This window comes from Haemaphysalis longicornis, unplaced genomic scaffold (genome assembly GCF_048455015.1).
Source record: "Haemaphysalis longicornis isolate Haplotype H1 unplaced genomic scaffold, Haemaphysalis longicornis Haplotype H1 scaffold_1, whole genome shotgun sequence".
NCBI classification, from domain to species: Eukaryota; Metazoa; Arthropoda; class Arachnida; order Ixodida; family Ixodidae; genus Haemaphysalis; species Haemaphysalis longicornis.
In genome coordinates, this window is record NW_027526203.1 from 190,702,234 (window position 1) to 190,720,112 (window position 17,879).

Sequence of the window (17,879 nt, forward strand, 5' to 3'; positions counted from 1 at the left end):
CCCCAAGACCTGAACTAGAATTTCTCGTCCTCAGTTAAATATGTATCTACACTCTTGATTAGCCGGTGTAAAATATGCCGCATGCTGATTGCAAAGGTAAAAAAAAAGTTTATACCTATCTTTAACCATCGCTTTACTGCTAGTAATACTTACAATCGTGGATCAGCTGCTGTGTTGATGCTATCATTCTTTATCTCCAGGAGAAATAAGGCAGATCTCCCCTTAAGTAGAACGGACAATTCGGCTAGTTGGTGACTGTTCATCTTGGTGTTGAAAGCGCTCACAAAACAGGACGAAGGTAGCGCCGTATCGTCTCTTTTTTTTTCTGCCTTTGTCCCTGTTTTGTGAGCGCTTTCAACACCAAGATTTTCTCTTCCTCTTTGAAATTATTCACGGCACAGCGCTTTGTGGTGAAGGAAGGAAGCAAGCAAACTTTATTTTCCTAAGCACCCATAGTCCAGGGCGCCATCTTGAGAAGCTGTGGTCATCGCTTCCTCCACTCTGGAAGTCAGCAGGAGCTGTGTCGCAGCGCTGGGGTCAGCCAGACTTGCCTCCCAGGATTCCAGAGTTGTATTCGGGATGCGGGTCAACTTTGGATGTCGATCACAGGCCCATATCATGTTGGATATGTTTGGGTAACCTCCGCGTAGTGTTGTACACGTTCCTCTAAAACAGGAACGAAATCTCGTTCCTCGTTCCTTCCTAACTTTAAAACGAGTTCCCGTTACAAGTTCCTTTATTGCGAAAGCAATGCGTTCCATTTCCACTTCGAACATTGGAACGTGTCGTCACATTTACGTTACATTTCATTTTTAATTTAGAGTATCGCATCGGATTCCTCGGGCAAAATTATGTGAGAAATTTAAAATTCACATCGAACTAGGTATTTTATAGAATAGGAACACCATCGGTAGCAGTTTATCTGGAGATAAAAATAATCGAAACAAACCCTCTTAGACGATATTTTTTTCAGGGAGCACCGGACAAACTCGAGACATGCCTAACTGCGATTTTGGCGCTCGTCTATTATAGGTGCAACACAAGTGACACTTACCACTTTGGTCTTACAAATGCGCAATAAGGTTTCTGCGCTTCAGATATGCAAAAAGAAAGTTACTCACACGCAGGAACGTAAGTAAATGTCTTGTATAAAAAACCGCATCGAAAGGAACAATACATGGGCCTTTAATGAATGCTGATTCACATCTGAGACAATATTAAAGTTTATTTAAAATACCTTACAGGGCGCTTTGCAGGGAATTTAGTAAGAGGGTTACAAAAGTGAAGCGTTGCGGATCATACAGCGCAAATTTGCGAGTAACAAAACACAGCAGAACAAGTAATCACTACGAGGTTCGCAATCCAAATTTAGGTCGGAAGAAGATAACAAGAAACAAAAATCGCGCCAATCCACCCCGTGAATGTGGTTGGAAAGCAAAGCTGTAAACTGCACCCATAACGATTACCCATGCGACGTCACTTAAATTCACTGACATCGCTCTACAAATAGTAAAACCAGAGAGAAGTGAAATGCACCTAACCACACCATTTATTACTTCAAAAAGATATTCTTGGTAAGGTTAAATCAATGCATGATGCATGAACGGTGTTTGGTTGAGTTGTATTGGTGTAGCACAAGAGTGGAAACTTTTTTTATAAAATCAAAGTAAGCTCCAACCCGGTGTTAGACGATCTGACTTCTCCGTCTCTGCGCCGCGGACGGAGGCGACCAGATTTGCGGCAGAGAAGGAGCAGGAGGAGGAAGAAATACTTCTGTTCAGATTTTTGAACGGCCCAGAGTGCAGCCCTGGGGAGTGATTCCTCCTTCTGTGGGGCCCATATCCAGTCCTCGCGGCCTGTGTTGTGTCCACCCGCTGAAGCTGGGTAGGTAGAGAGGGCCTGGACAGCAGCATCTCCCATTGCTCTTGTTGGGTAGTTGACGGAAAGAGAGGAGGGTGCTCAGGGCTAAAGTCGCACACCCCGATTACGGGGCAGAGTATTCCTACTTCTGAGCAAAATTTACATTCAGCGGAGTAGCGATTCGGATGCATTAAGTGAAGACGCGTAGGCTGTGGGAAGGAGCCCGTACGGTAGTTTGTTGTTCTCTGGAAAGGTCTGGGTAAGGCGAAATTACGGTCTGTCTCAGAAGGCGATAATGCTGGGTTATCTCCCTGAGCGTGACAAGCGGGTGACTGTCCTCGTGCAGCTCCTTAGGACGGGAGGTAAAGGCGCAGGCTTGTTGGGTGGGGGTATTTGTTGCCCTCCATTGAAGCGTGAGGCGGTGTCCAGATGAGCTGAATGGAACCGTTTTGGGAATGGTTTTTTAGCACGCATAGTGCAGGTCAGGACACCGAACCCGACTGGTAGTTCCTGTAGGCTTGCTGGGTATCGGTGACTACCCTCCGAACCCCTGGTTGAGTGAGAGCCAAGGTGATGGCTGACTCTTCTGCTACCGTCATTTGTTGGGTCCTAAGCGAGGTACACGCAAGGAGGTTGGTTCTGGAGGTAGCCACGATGATGGCGTGTTGCTGCCCTCGATGTTAGGAGAAGTCTGTGTAGATAACTCCATGAGCCCCACCGAGGGTGGTGTTTAGCGCTTGATCCCGTGCTTTTCGTTGACCGTCGTCATGTGAGCGGTTCATATTTCTAAGCAAAGGGAGCATCTTTAGTTTTAGCCGCCAAGAGTCTGGGAGTACTTCAAGCGGAGTGACATTCTGGGCTGTCCAGCCAATCTGGTGAAGCATGCGGTTACCCACCGCAGTTCTGAGTCGGACCTTCTGGTTAGAACGATGGCCTTCTATCAGCCCTTTCACCGTGTTGTGGAGCACGCGTGCTAAGCAGCCTCAGTGTGGACGCACTCATGAGAAGACCAATGGCTGCTCTATGTCTTCCTCGTCGAGAAGAAGATAGGGGTTTGTCGTAAGTAACTCTCGAGAGGACAAAAGCTTCAATAAATCGAAAGGTACCGGATTCTTTTAGGCCTCGCTTCTTGGTGGCAACTCGCCTGATCATGTGTATGATTAGATTAATGCTGTTTTTGAGGCGCTTCAAGGAGACGTCACTCTTGGTGTTGGCCTGGAAATGTAGGCCCAGGATCTTGATGCTGGGGTTTGGAGTGATGGCCTGGTCATCAAGGAGTATTGGAATGTATTCCTTGATTTGGCGTGAGGGTGGACGACAAGGAGCTGTGATTTTTTACGTGAACACTGGAGGCCACAGGCTTTAGCCCATTGACGTACTAAAAGAGAGGTTCAATGGATTGGTGTGAGCTTCCTTTAATTTTTGTAACTCTTAGCACATAAGCAAGGTGCGCACAGGGCCGCTAGACGGGCGTGAGTGGTCGTGTGACGCTTTCACGTGGCATTCAGCCAGAAGGCAGGGGGTAAACCCGTAGATGTGCTTGGTGAGTACACCACCTGTCTTCCCAGTCTTCGCATGGGCTCGTAGCTGAATCGGTAAGACAACGGGCTCTCGCTTTGTTAGTCTATTAGTTCCAGGTTCGATTCCCGGTGGTGCCAGTAAATTCTTTTATTTGTTCGCTGGAGTTTTCTGGTGACACCAACGGTCGCGAAAGAACCCTTGGGGGGTAGAGGTAGAAAGCTTTGCTTTAAAAAATAAAAGCCAACAGCGTAGTCACACACGAAATCTACGCACAAGAATTACAAAGTATGCCGATCACAATCAGGGTAGTAGATAAAGGAGACAACCAAAGATAGCCAAGCATGTGGACGCGGCGCACCAATCAGTTGCGGTAGTTAGAAATGCGCATTAGGGAAAAGCCTAGAAAATAACACCGAGCCTAATCACGTGCGTAAAAAGATTTACACAATAAGAAATATAGTCGAACACAAAGTTCTACGCTATAAAGTAAAAGAAACAACAATAAATAAATAAAAAGTGATGAGAAAACAAAAAGCAAGAGCCGTGGTACGAAACGACAGCTTCTTTGGCTCTTCAAGCAGAAAAAAGTTAAGTAAACAACAAAATTACAGGATATGGCAGAATAGAAAAAAAAATGTAGAATGAATGAAAAAATGTGAAACCAATAAGTGGAAAAAAAAATGCCCGAATGCATAATCGCAACGAAGTAGAGTCCCTTGTTTGAACTCCGCAAGTGCTGCATCTGGATGTTGGAGTCAGACAGATGAACCCGTTTTTTCGTCAACACTTCGTTGGCAATGTTGAAGAGCCGTTTAGCGGAAGCGCTTCAGGGTACTGACGTGTTGTACTCGAAGAAAAGTTCGTTCAGTCCCTCAAAGTTCTTCGTCTGCGACATCGGGTAGTCAACTGGTACCAGCAGGTACCGCGACCGGTCATCCTGTGCCTCGGATGTAAGGGTTTGCTTCCCCAAAACAAAGAAATTCTCGGGCGCCGACGAGGTGGCAAAATCTGCGCTGTATGGCTCGGTCACTGCAGCCAGCTCTGTCTTCATGTCGTTGGTCGGTTGCTTCGCATACAACTGTCTGGGATCCATGATAGCTTAAAAGGGTACTGACACAAAATGCCGAACGCGAGATAACTTAGGAGATAGGTTGGTGTGAACACGCATACATCATTTGCAAAATATCAGGGGCGAATACCGCCTAGAACATATTTAAAAGCAATTGTAAAGTGTGCGAAACACAACCAAGCAGCCAGCAGAGGACCACGCGCAATCGACATCCCGTGGATATTTTGTAAATAAACAACATCCAAACACGTCACGAGTTTGTGTTTGCCGCCTCCGCACTGCCGGCGTTTTTCGCCGGCTCGCCCGGCTCGCCGCTCCAATCGGAGAGTGGAGCTTCTGCTCTCGAGAACGAAGGACCCGATCGTAGGCGGCGGAGGCGCCGTGATTCCGTCTGCTCATCGGGCAGCTGGCGACGACCAAAGTTCTAGAGCGATTCCAGGTACTCTGTTCCAGGCACTTTGCTTTTATTACTTTTTATTTACTTTGGACGCGAAAACACGCCGGAGACACGAAAAGCCAATTGAGCGAGCCGCACGGTCGCTGGGCAGGCGGCGCCCACGTCCGCGAAGTGGCGCAGGCCGGCGCAGGTGGCTCGAGTGAGAGCTTGTTAACGCTGCACGAAATTGTACCCAAGTCCAAACCATGCCAGCTTATATGAGAAAGGAGTTAATGATGCGATGGTGAATTGCATTAAAAACTGTCATCTGCACCGCTTACGAGAGCGGCAATCGATTATCCGCCGCAGTGCTAAGCCGAACACATCAGCAGGCGGACCTGTAGGCAGACCGGCCGGCTGCTCCTAGAGCGCGTCTTGCCACCCACTGTCTCGAGCGTCGCGCATCGACGTCGTTTTTTTATCCACGGTAGCATCTGCACTCGCAGCGCCTGCGTCACGTCCATGGTCGCTTTTTAATTAGCGGCTCACGAGATACGTACGTGGGGTATTCGCAGAAACTGCCGGCGATGCGGATTCGACATTGCTAGGGCAGCTCTGCCCTGTGATATCCCTCCGATGGTCACGTGGTCAGCTTTGTTCACATAAAGCCCATCGTTTCGCGGCACCCGCTGAAAACGAAACTGCGACTGGCCGCATTGAAAACGTCTCTAATTTAACAACCGTCGCACGCTGAAGCAAATGAGGTTTCTACGGGTGATAAGTAGCTCACTAGCTACTTATCGCGACAAAAAAAAAAAACATGCACAATTTTTGTGTCACGGCCCCTTTAAACCTTGGGATGAAGCAACTGGCCACAACGAGCTCGCTCTTTCTTTTGAGGGTTCAACCTGGAATCCTGAACAATTTCCGGTGGCCCGGTGAGCCTGCGATCCCGGTGACGCTTCGAATGACCTCACAGCGAGAGCAACTCCCTCGACAACAACACACCCGCACCTCATGCGGTAATTGCCCCTGAAAATATAGGGTGGTTTCACAAGGTACCTGCAGCGCCGCTCGAACTTCGAAACCTTTCTCCGGCAGGGAACAATTCTATCAGTCAGACACGCATCCTGACCTCCCAAGACAAACGATGAAAGTTGAAAAGAATTCTCGCGGATGCGCTATTTAGCCATCGAACGCCGCGTAAGTTCACCGGAAAGCAAGCACAAGCTTCGGCCCGCTGCGTTGTTATTCTTCTGCCTTTCACCTTCGAGGAAGTACGTTCCACTGAAGGGCGGGCAAACTGACCAGCTTATAGGAAGAGAAACGCAGTAGCGACATGTGGAATTTTGTACTCGAACCTTCGCATCAAAAACAGTCAATTCCTGGCGATGTAACGCTCGCAGAAGGAACGCCGTTCTTGCCCTTCCTTCAAGAATCTAACGAGTTACCGTTAGAGTTCCACCGATTCTTAATGGAACGGTGGCGTTCCTTTGTTCCTCCAAAAAGGAACTAGTTCTAGGAACGCCGTTCTGTACAACACTGCCTCCGCAGAACGAGCAAGTAGGGGTGCCTGGTAAATTTCGAAAGCGATATGTGGGATATTCACTGGGTAATGTGTTTGTCTGTAGGACGGACTGCCGCCTTGTGAGTGTACGATATGGGGACGGATGTACCTTGCACTGCGCGCGAAAAGACCCGAGGCATTCGCGTGGGCTGACAGACGGCTGGACATCGCTTACGGTTCACGAGAGCTAGTCAGGTGCCCGGTAAATATTTGCTCGGGCGAGCGTATGTGCCCGCTCATTTCCTGCCAAACCCTCGTGCCCAGGAGTTCAAATAATGTGGAACGTGTACGGCTTGTAGTCGAGCGCGTCTTTGATGAGGCGGGCTGTGCGGTGGTGCAGGTCACTGCTAATCAATTGTCTGCAGGGTGCTTGCAAATCGGTGACGATGAGGATGGGTGTTTGCGGACGAACTATATGAGTGGTAGCGGCGTATATGGCACGTGCAATAGATCGAGTTTATAGGTCGTCGATAGCATGTACGTCTGGTTCGATAGTACCAAGTTCGTATTTTAGGATCCGACGACAGCCGTTATGCCTCCTTCATATTCTCCAGTATGTCCGTCAGCGTAGTAAACGTGCTTGACGGAGCCCAGGCGTCGAAACGCTTTCGAGAAGACGGTACTGATGTGGCGTCGTTCAGCATGTCGGTGGGGGTCCATGTGCTTTGGCAGGGGAGCGATGGTGATGCGTGCTGGGTATTCAATTAAGGGAGAGGCATAAGTCTTCCTGCGATGCGGATGGCAGGAAGAATCAGTACCAACGTCCTTTCGAAAACGTTGCGGCGCCTCGGTCCCGTCAAGCACGTTTACTACGAGCTGCTACATGTTCCTCCCCACGTGCCGCAAAAGGTGACCAGAAAACATGGTGCCTTTTACAAACCACAACGTCAGCGTGACTTGCGCCCTATGTTCACAATGCAGTGCACGTGCAATCCGTACTTTGATTATCTGAATATATTTAATGATTGCCAGACTTTGTTTCGCAAACATGTGTGTGAGTTTGGCTTGGCCTAACTAGCCACATATTTATATCTGTCTTTGTGAGCTGATTCACTTCTATGCTGTAACTCACTTCATCCTCTTGAGTTATTTTTTTTCTTCCTTCCTGAAACGTTCTGTAGATACGGAATTACGGGAATACGGAGTTCTTACCTAGACTGACAGAAGGCCGTAATCAAATGAGGAATATTTGTGGGAAACACATAATAATACAATACTGAATACCTTCCCCAAAATTTGGCACCGTTTTTCCTGCTATCGGACTGCCTTTAGAAAGCCCAATTCATTGTCCGTATAAACTCCGTATATATCCCTTTACGGCCCAGCCCACACAAACATGTGGGTCAACAAATCGTTTACTAAGTGGCACCTGTTTCGGTTCCAGTTTCACAGCACTTGGTAGCCGCTGCGAACGCTTTCGAGACTTTATTGGTTTCGTTAGTTCACTCATTTCGCCACCAGGGGGCGAGAAATCGCACATTAAAGGAGCCATGAAGAGAAAACACAAGTTTGGTTCATTCGAAAGATTGCCTCGTTAGAACCATAACAACACCACTTATAACGCAAACTTCGCTCAAATAAGTTACATAATTAGGAAAAAAGGAAATGACCATGCGACCCACCAGCTCATTTTCCGCAACAGAACCTGTGATGTCACTTGGGAATGCTCTGCGATTGGCGGAGGCCGGCAAAAGCAAACGCATGTTAGACAGGGCTTACAGCTGGCATAGCGAGCTAAATGCCCGTGAAACATACTGCACATTCTTTTTATGACAAAGAACGGTGGAGTAAACGGTTAAAGGTCCGAACGAACTCGCAAGCGTGTGCGACAATGCTTACGAAACTAGCGCCGGCCGATCTCGACATCTCGCCGTCGTGCAGACGAATTTTCGGGTTCGAGGCTCTTCGGGGCCAACGAACCGTTCCAGCACGCACAGCCGCGACCTTGCTTCGTATCGTAATCCCTTCACAGGAGGTTGGCGGTCATATCGCCAACCAGCAAAGATAAAAAAAATTCTCCCGCATTTCCCCGAAGGGGAGTATGAGGAAGTGCGAAGCACGGGGTGATGCTATGAGGGGGAGTTTGTTGAAGTTTGGTGGCATTTTGCCCGTTAGTTACATTAACACCCCCTCGTGATCACGTTCGGCTTAACACGCCTCGTTTGTCCCTCTGCGGAAATCTTGGTGAATTAACGTGTATGTTCGAGAGATGTTCGAGAGGGAATGTAATCACGCACACACACACACACACACACACACGCAAAGTAAAGTGAAACGACAGTACTTATTTCAGCACTTGTTTGTGTTGTCGTTGTATGCGACGGTCATTACGACCGCCTTGTGGTCGCTAAAGTGGACCGTTAAGGGTTGTTGCAGCCGCTATAACGCCGCTGAGTCGCCAACGCACGCCGCTGACGACGTAGTTTGAATGCGTTAAAGATATAAGGCGCGTTACTAACACTGATATCAGAGTCGCGTCCGTGGCTTCGTCGGTAGGGCGTCGCGCTGCGGCCGCAAAGTCCTCGGATCGAAACCTGGCGCCGGATGCCGTTTTTTTTGTATAGTGTAGAGTGGCCTGGCTGGCGCGCCGAGAGAGGGTGTTGCGAGCTGGAGAGTAGTAAAGGGGCTTTAGGAGAGTAGGCGAGGGGGGAGAGGAGGCGCTATGCGAGCGCCCTCACGCGTCGGAAATCCGGCGCCGTTGCTAGGCACGGTAGCTAGCTCCGTTGCTAGGCTGCGGACGGAGGACGGCGGTGGAAGCAGGAGTAGGCCCGACTAAGAAGTGCTTCGCACTTAATAGAAACGAGGGGAGGACGAGATAGTGCCAGTCGTCGCGTAAGTTTCGAATGGTGTTGGCTTGTTGCTGTCGTTACGAGCTCGTTTCCAGTTTACAACCAGTGAACACTTCAGTTTGTTCAGTTACGGCAGGGACCCTTACGTTAGCTCACTCCTGGGTCATGCTGGCGCTCGTCGCCGACTTCGTCAAATCGCTCTGACCTTGGGGAAAAAAATGCCGTAAACACCGCGCATTGACGCTTGTATCTTTCTGGTCGAAGCAGAGAGCTCGCGCGAACGGCTTTCCATACACGACACCGGCCAACTGGCATAAGTGATACTGCTACTGAAATTGAACTATTATTAACCGTAATCAAAATACGGCACATACGTACCAGTCTATATTCGTCCGTCGCGACGGGGCTGACGAGGCAGCGGTGCCGACGGCTGGGCGTTCGTCTGTTGTGGGATACGCGGTGGACGGGAAAGCGACCATTCCGCGATAGCCACAACTCTTGCCGCTCGTGCACTTAAAATCATTGAGCGTTTTTGTGGTGTGAGGTTATTAAATGCAAGCCCGAGCTCCTCGGCGAGAGTTTTGTTCTCCGGATCAGGCGATTCCATGACTAGGGCTGCGGGCGCACTAGGTTTTACTAGTATTTTTAAAATGGCCGCCGTCTCGATCGACTCCCGCGTGTGGGTGCTCTATGGAGTCGACATACTAAGTATCTGTTTCATGGACCGGCTCTATGACGCCATTGCACACGTCACGGAATGTTCAATTTTAGCGGGAGATTTAAAATTTTGGCTTAAATTGCCTTATTTCTCAGTGAATAAAGCATCATTTGCTTCCGGGAAAGCGCTTGGGGTACTATGAAACACCTAATCTTTCGAATAAAACAAACTTTTGTTTTCTCTTCATGGCTCCTTTAAAAACGGCGCTCAAGCCAGCGCGATCACGCTAGCCGCCTTCAAGATGAAAACTGATATTTCCTCTTGCTATTCTCGTATTTTCTGAATAACAAGTGTAATACACGACTTGCAAGACTTGGAAAAACGCGATTGGCTAAAAAATACACCCGTTCCCTTCGTCTTCGTTCAATCATCACGGTTGAAAAATGCACCCACACATATGTGTGGGCTGGGCTTTTGTCGTCACGAAAATTTTGCTGGGCACTACAGGGTGGCGGGCTCGTGCACTGCAGCGCTAGCGATAAAAAATTTTTTCTTCCTTTCTTCGTGTCTCATTTACTCGCGGTTTTGTGCTGGCTCGTTGGTAATGTTTTCCCGCGCCTTAACCTTTAACTATTTCCGTAATTACTTCTGAAAAAAATATTTATTATAATTAATAACTATATTAATTAAAACTTCACTATTATTAATTTTCCAAAAATCTCATGTATAATATAAGTACTCATGAAATCAATGTAAAACTCGTAAATAAAACGTAAAAATGCAGGTTTTCTGCGCCTGGTGCCATTTTTAAGGTATTCTTACCACCCGCAGATCATACGAATAGAAGCCCAGCCCACACATATGTGTGGGTTTGTTTTCTGTGTGAAATAATCTGCGCTTTCTATTTTCACTTGTCGAAGCATGATTAGGAAGGGGTAAATAAACAAAATTTATTTACTTGTGGCCTTTTTTTCTAAAATCTTTTTGTTGGGCAGGAAAGGGATATGGAGCCCACAAGAAACATGCGGAGCCTGATTTCGGCTTTTTAAAATTTTTTTTATTATTTTAGTAGCATTTCCACTATTCTTACGTACAGCAAACTTAAAGACAGGAACAAAAGGTGCCAAACCGCACCTGTTTGGGTTCCTGACTCTATTGTATTCTCGGTTCAATTCTGGGTTCTATTCTGGGTTCTATTCTATTGTGGGTTCTTGACTCTATTCTCTTGGATATAGAAACACGAAAACAATGGGTAATGTTTTCACTTTTAGAAATCATCGGATTCTCCCTCTTTTGTTTTAGCTACGCTTCGGTGTGCCATTGCCGTAATTCCGTAAATATGGAACGTTACAGTGGGGTTTATTCAGTTTTTTATTTTATTGTGTCCTTGTATGTATATATATTCTCTTAAAGCTGCTGTTCTCACGAAGAAGCCATTACGATCATTCTTGCGCGCAATTTACAATACTATATTTGTATAGTTCTCTTCTAGTAGTTGCACATGCGCTGATATACCAGTGATTACCGCAGTCACATATTCCTCACGTGCGTGCATGAGAAGAATGCAAGTGTGTGTGTGTGTGTGTGCGTGTGTGTGTGCGTGTGTGTGTGCGTGCGTGTGTGCGTGCGTGCGTGCGTGTGTGCGTGTGCGTGTGCGTGTGTGCGCGCGTGTGCGCGTGCGTGTGTGCGTGCGTGTGCGTGCACGCATGCGCGTCCACGGGCGTGCGTGGGCGTACATGCACTTGCTTGCGTGTGCGCGTGCGTGTGCGTGTGCGTGCGCGTGCGTATGCTTGTGCGGGCGCGTGCGTGCGCGCCTGCGTGGGGACGTGGGTGTTGGCGCGGGGGCGTGCGTCTATTGGCGTCGGCAGACACGATAGAGGGGCTATCAGCAGAGGGGCTATTGGCGTCGGCAGACACGCATGCGTGCTCTGCTCCTTTAGTTTACTGCTGGTGCAGCTACACGGCGCTCCTATGTGGTTCGTCTACAGCTCCCGTGCTCAAATTACTTCTGACGGCACCTGTATACATTGCGTATTGTCCGTTTTGGTCTTGTTTCCGTGCGCCAGCACAACGTCCCCGGCTGTTCCTGGGCACGCAAATAAATTATCGACTTATTGATTATTACATCGGTCTTGCTGCTGTTGCTATAAAGCAATATTAATATTTCAAGTCTTTATGGGGCATGGACAATAAAGAGTAAAGCCATCCAGATATACTTCTCGCGGTGAGTAAACGATGCGACATGCGGCCAACGCCGAGATGCCGTTAAGTTTCAATGCGGTAAATCCAAGCTGCCTTCTGTGACTGGATTCTACAGGTAAGCGTATTTGTTACATGCTGTTAAAATTAAAATGTGGTGTTCATGATTTGTCCTACCAGTACTGAAATGGGAAGTTTTGTACAACCAGCACGAGAAGCTCGGAACAAATGACCTTATCTTTCTTTGGCTGGTTCACGGCGGAAACAAAATCGACGAATGGGGCTTTTAGAAACTCGCGGGGTCCGGAAACTAGCGGAAATCCCGCGAGGTGCTGCTATCTGTGGATTGCGTGGTAAACTGTAGAAGTGTTACTTTGCCATTAGGTTCACATTGCGTTTCACATTGCATCATCTTACGAGTTTCAGTTCGTCATGAAGTTTGTGTTCTCAGTTTGGTCAGCACTACAGTGAAATAAACCTAGCTTAGCGGTGACAAAAGCGCCTAAAATATTTTAGTTGCAAAATGGTTGCAAACCTTTAGAGGTGACGGGTTGCTGTTGCCATCTAGTGCCACTTCTCTGCAGCGCTAATTCTCGTGTTTCTGTTTACGGGCAGCAGATGACGCGCTCAATACAGGGTGTTTCAGTGAACATTTTCAAAAATTCCTGAAGGTAGGCTTTTCAAGAAAAATAGGAATTCTCTTGAGGAACAAGCTATCAGGTTCAGCGGACGTCAGCAGTTATAAGAAACATGAAAATTACATAGTTAATTAACTAAAACTCTCTAATGAACTTTTTAATTAGCGAAGTTTGGCGGTTATTGCCAATGGTGAGTTTGTAGCCACGGAGACGACGATGACGGACCAGTTTTTAAAGCAAAGAAAAATGCACTCTGTAGAGCCCTGCAGCCCGCAAAAATCAAGTATTTTTCCCCCATGAAACCGAAACGCAGCGCACATGGTGCGCCAGAAGTCTAGTGCAAACGCAACATCCGCTGATGACGTGTTGCAGTGACTGTGTCGCCCAATTCAAGAAGGCGCTAGGGAATCAGCTGATATCAACTCCATCGCCTCCTGTATTTTTTCAATAATCAATGCTCACCTTATACCACGGCTAGCGTTATCTTTTCTTTCGTTGGTAGGCGCAAGAAAGAGGCTAGCCATTGCCCACAACACGGTCGCCCGTTTCGGGAGCCTTAGTGGGCGTTGGCGACAGTTTTGCTTTTCTTTTTTTATATTCTCTCGACCACATCTGACGTGGCTACCAGACGTGCAAGATGTGAAACGTCACCATCCGTTCCTTTTTTTTTCGTTAGGTTTATTTGCTGTTCGTTTATAATCGCTGCGTGTTAGAAAGCGCATCAGACAAAGGAAAGGTTTGTTTGCTGGGCGAGGAGGGCTTTCGCGGCTGTGGCTGCTTGCTGTGGCTAGGGAAAATTGCACTTACATTTCCAATTGGCCACCACATTCATTGAAACACGTCACCAGCCGACGTTGCGTTCGCTCAAGACTTCCGGCGCTCCTTCAGCGCCGAGTTTCGTTTTTGAGCGGAAAACAACGGCGGGTTTCCTCGCGCTACAGGGCTTTAAACACCGACTTTTTCGTTGTTTTAAAAACTGATATGAGATCGTCTTCTCCGGGGCTACAAAATCACCATTGACAACAACCACCAAACTCCGCTAATTAAGAAGTTAATTAGTAGAGTTTAATTACCCACCTAACTAATGTGCACACCCTTGATACTATCTGGCGTCCGCCGTAGCTAGCAATCTCCTTCTGAAGAGGGTTTCTTTTTTTCTCGAAGAGCCTATTTTTAAGAATTTTTGAAAGTGTTCGCTGAAACACCCTGTATATCCCGTTGGTGAGTTCCTCTATACAGCTATAGTGCCTAGAATATACTGGCTAGTGTGCCGAGGGCGGGCTCCAGACGGGCGCCAGGAGCGATGTACGCGGCCGGCTGCCGCTTGGGGCGCTGCCGTGCGGGAGTGTGCGCGTTCTCCCGGCCCGAGCAGGTCGCGCGGTTACCGCCGCGCTACGTAGCTGCTGGCAGCAGCACAACTTTCCATTAAGGTCCGTTCCCACTTGCAACGAAAGCGAGCGAAAGCGACGGGAATTCTGTCGCGCGACGAAAATTGGTCCGGACCATTCGACAAAAAGGTCGTCGCGCGACAATACGACAGAATTCCCGGTCGCTTTCGACGCAAGTGTGAACGGGCCTTTATGCGCAATCTCCATCCCACATAAAATAAGCTCTTGCTTGTCGCCTACGGTTGATATCTGACTACGTTACACTGTGCTTGCAAGTGTATTTAAACGATCTCACTAGGTTTGAAACGTAAGCGATCGGCATGCAGCTTTGTAATCATTGCGCCTGGCTAATAAATTATAAATACAATTCAACATAGTTTATTCCACCATACAACGGTAGTTGAACATTGTGCAAATCATAAGTACCATTCTCTAAATAAAAAGATGGGAGAAGTCGTTCGTCTGCGTACCCGCCGCGGTGGCTCAGTGGCGAAGGCGTTGCGCTGCTGAGCACGAGGACGCGGGTTCCATTCCCGGCCACGGCGGCCGCTTTTCTGATAGAGGCAAAAAGCAAAAACGCCTGTGTGTAATACATTTCGGCGCACGTTAGAGATCCCCATTTGGTCAAAATTAATCCGGAGCCCTCCACGTATACGGTACGCCTCATCGCCTGCGTTGCGTCGGCGCGTTAAACCCTACAACCAAATCCTCATCATCGTGAGGGTGTCCCATCTCACGTAAGTTAACGTGTCGGCTGGTGCTGTTGCGCGCTTCATCCACGAATCAAAAGGATGGCGACCTTCACTAAGTCTCGGTAGTTGTGGTGCTGCCTGATTTTCTCCTAGGGGTTCGGGAAGATCGAAGCTTCTGTAGTTTTCGCCACGTTTTCAGTCGACTCCTCGTCCAGCGTCTCGGTGGTCACAGCTGTGGCGTTTCGCAACGGGCTCCTGCTTTCCGACCTCTCTTTTCGATACAAATTTCGCTATGAAGAGCATCGGGTGTCCCTCCAATACTGTATAGGGACAGCATCCGTCTTAAGCCGCACTTGGTCGTGGGACTAAAAATGTTTACGCCCAAAAGGGTGTTCAGCTTGTCGCCGCAGGAGCACCCTAAAAACTGAATATTTCACACCCTTTAGGGTGCTTGGATTCTGTCGCCGCAGGAGCACCCTGTGAAGCACCCCAGAAGACGGGTGGCTTATAACACCCTTTTTGGCCTAAAAGTATCCTAGGGTGCTACTTAGCAACCCAATCTGAAGGAGCATCTTCTGCAAAAGCACCCACCTAAAGGGGTACAAAAAGGGTGCGTTAGTGTTACTAGATAACGTTACAGAGTATCGGCACTCTTTTCTCCTATTGTTCCGTGCCGCCGCCGTGATCATTGGTCAATTCGCATCACGTGACATTTGTTTACACTGCGATGGTTGATGGGCACCGCCATTTTGTTGCTTCTGCGTTTTCTGTCGGTCAACTGTGGTATTCTCAGCGTGCCATCTCGGTTCTGCGGCTGCGCGCGACTGGCGTCGTTCCGAACGTGAGTTAAAGATAACGCGATTCGCAGCATTTGAGCTGCAGAAGTGTCCGAAGATGCCGCGTTGCTGCGTCTTCGGCAGTGTTGTTTACAGGTGACCTCGTCAAAGTGAGCACTGAAGCCGTAGAAGCGGCAATCTGGCAACACTGATAAACACCAAAATGGCTGCCGTTTTTCACTTGCATGCCTCAGTGACGGTACTCTGTAGCTTATCTAGTGACACTAGAGTGCGTCATCCTCGGTTCACAAATGGTGCAGCAGGTGTGAGACCACATATTGCACAATATGACCCACGATTATGGTATGAAACATTCGTGCTTTCCAAGCTCGGTTCTGTGAGACATTCCATTGAAGATCAACGTCAGCTGATAATTTCCTTGAACTTGTGTCACCGATTGTTAAAACATCAATTTAAAGAGTCCGGAGCCACATCTCAGTAGAGAGTTATGACTTTAGAGGTAGCTGATTATTCAAAACTTCGTAAAAAACCAATTATATGTTCACTTTGCCGAACTGCAGTACACATCCTTCGAGCTTCACTGCAAAGCTTAACCATGCTATGCAGTGCAAGCAATTAGGTGTGTAACACTTCAACCACACAAAACTTCTTTGAACCTTAAAACCCTTGGCTTCTCAGTATTGCATCAAACTTCCAATCAGGGTAGCTACCTGCAATGTTTAGTGCCTTATTCTTGACCTGAGCAGGAAAGTTCAATATGAAGGAAGACCAAATGCAAAATGTATAGTTTCCTCCGTACTGCGGCTCGTAATATGGTTCCCTCCGTACTGTGGCTCATAATCTACTCATAAAAGTTGGGTACCCAAACCATTTATTTTCTTTTGCATGATTCTTTTTGCTTTACGAAAAAAATATTCATATGGTTGACAGGCCGCCAATGGAATCTGAACCTGGCAACGTTTAACGCGCGAACCTTATCTAGCGAAGCAAGTCTCGAGGTGTTGTTTGAGGAATTAGAGGGCATTAAATGGAATGTAATAGGGCTTAGCGAGGTTAGGAGGGCAGGCGAAGCCTTTACGGTGCTGAGAAATGGACACGTCCTATGTTAGCGGGGTCTAGAGGACAGAAGAGAGCTGGGAGTGGGATTTCTGGTCAATAAAAGCATAGTTGGCAACATAGACGAATACTATAGCATTAACGAAAGGGCAGCAGGTCTTGTAATTAGGCTCAATAAGAGGTACAAGCTCAAGGTGGTGCAGGGCTACGCGCCCACTTCCAGCCACGACGACCAAGTAGTGGAACGCTTCTATGAAGATGTGGAATCGGCAATGGCTAAAGTAAAAACACAGTATATACCGTAGTTATGGGGGACTTCAATGCTAAAGTAGGCAAGAATCAGGCTGGAGACAAGGCAGTTGGGAACTATGGTCTGGGCTGTAGAAATAGCAGGGGGGACCTACTAGTTGAGTTTGCAGAACGGAATAACCTACGCATAATGAATACCTTCTTCTGTAAACGGGAAAGTCGGAAGTGGACCTGGAGGAGCCCGAATGGGGATTACAAAAATGAAATAGACTTCATATTATGCGATAATCCTGGCGTCGTGCAGGATGTGGAAGTGCTCGGAAGGGTAAGGTGTAGGGACCACCGTATGGTAAGATCTCGAATTAGGCTAGATTTGAAGAGGGACCGCCACAAGCTAATACGAAAGAAGCCGATAAATGAGCTAACAGTAAGACGTAAAGTAAAAGAATTCAGGATCGCGCTGCAGAACCAATACTCCGCCCTTAACGAGGAAGCCGACCTTACGACACAGGAAGCCAGCGACAACCTTACACGCGTTATCACGGAGTGTGCAGTAGAAATCGGGGGCACTATGGCTAGACAGGATACTGGTAAGCTTTCACAGGAGACGAAAGATCTAATCAGGAAACGGCAAACCATGAGAATCTCTACCGCAGCTGACAGAATAGAACAAGCCGAGCTCTCGAAGTTAATCAATAAGCGTAAGACAGCTGACATACGGAAGTATAATATGGAGAGGATCGAATACGCTGTAAAGAACGGAGGTAGCCTGAAAGCAGTGAAGAGACGTCTTGGCGTGGGGAAAAATCAGATGTATGCACTCAAGGATAAGCAAAGCAATGTCATCACACATAGGGATAAAATAGTCACAGTGGCCGAGGAGTTTTATAGGGATCTGTACAGTAGCCGGGACATACAGGATAATGCCGAACGAGACAGTAGTTCAGAGGAGATAGACATCCTACCAGTAACGACCGAAGAAGTAAGGAAGGCTTTGAAAGAAATGAAAGGGGGCAAATC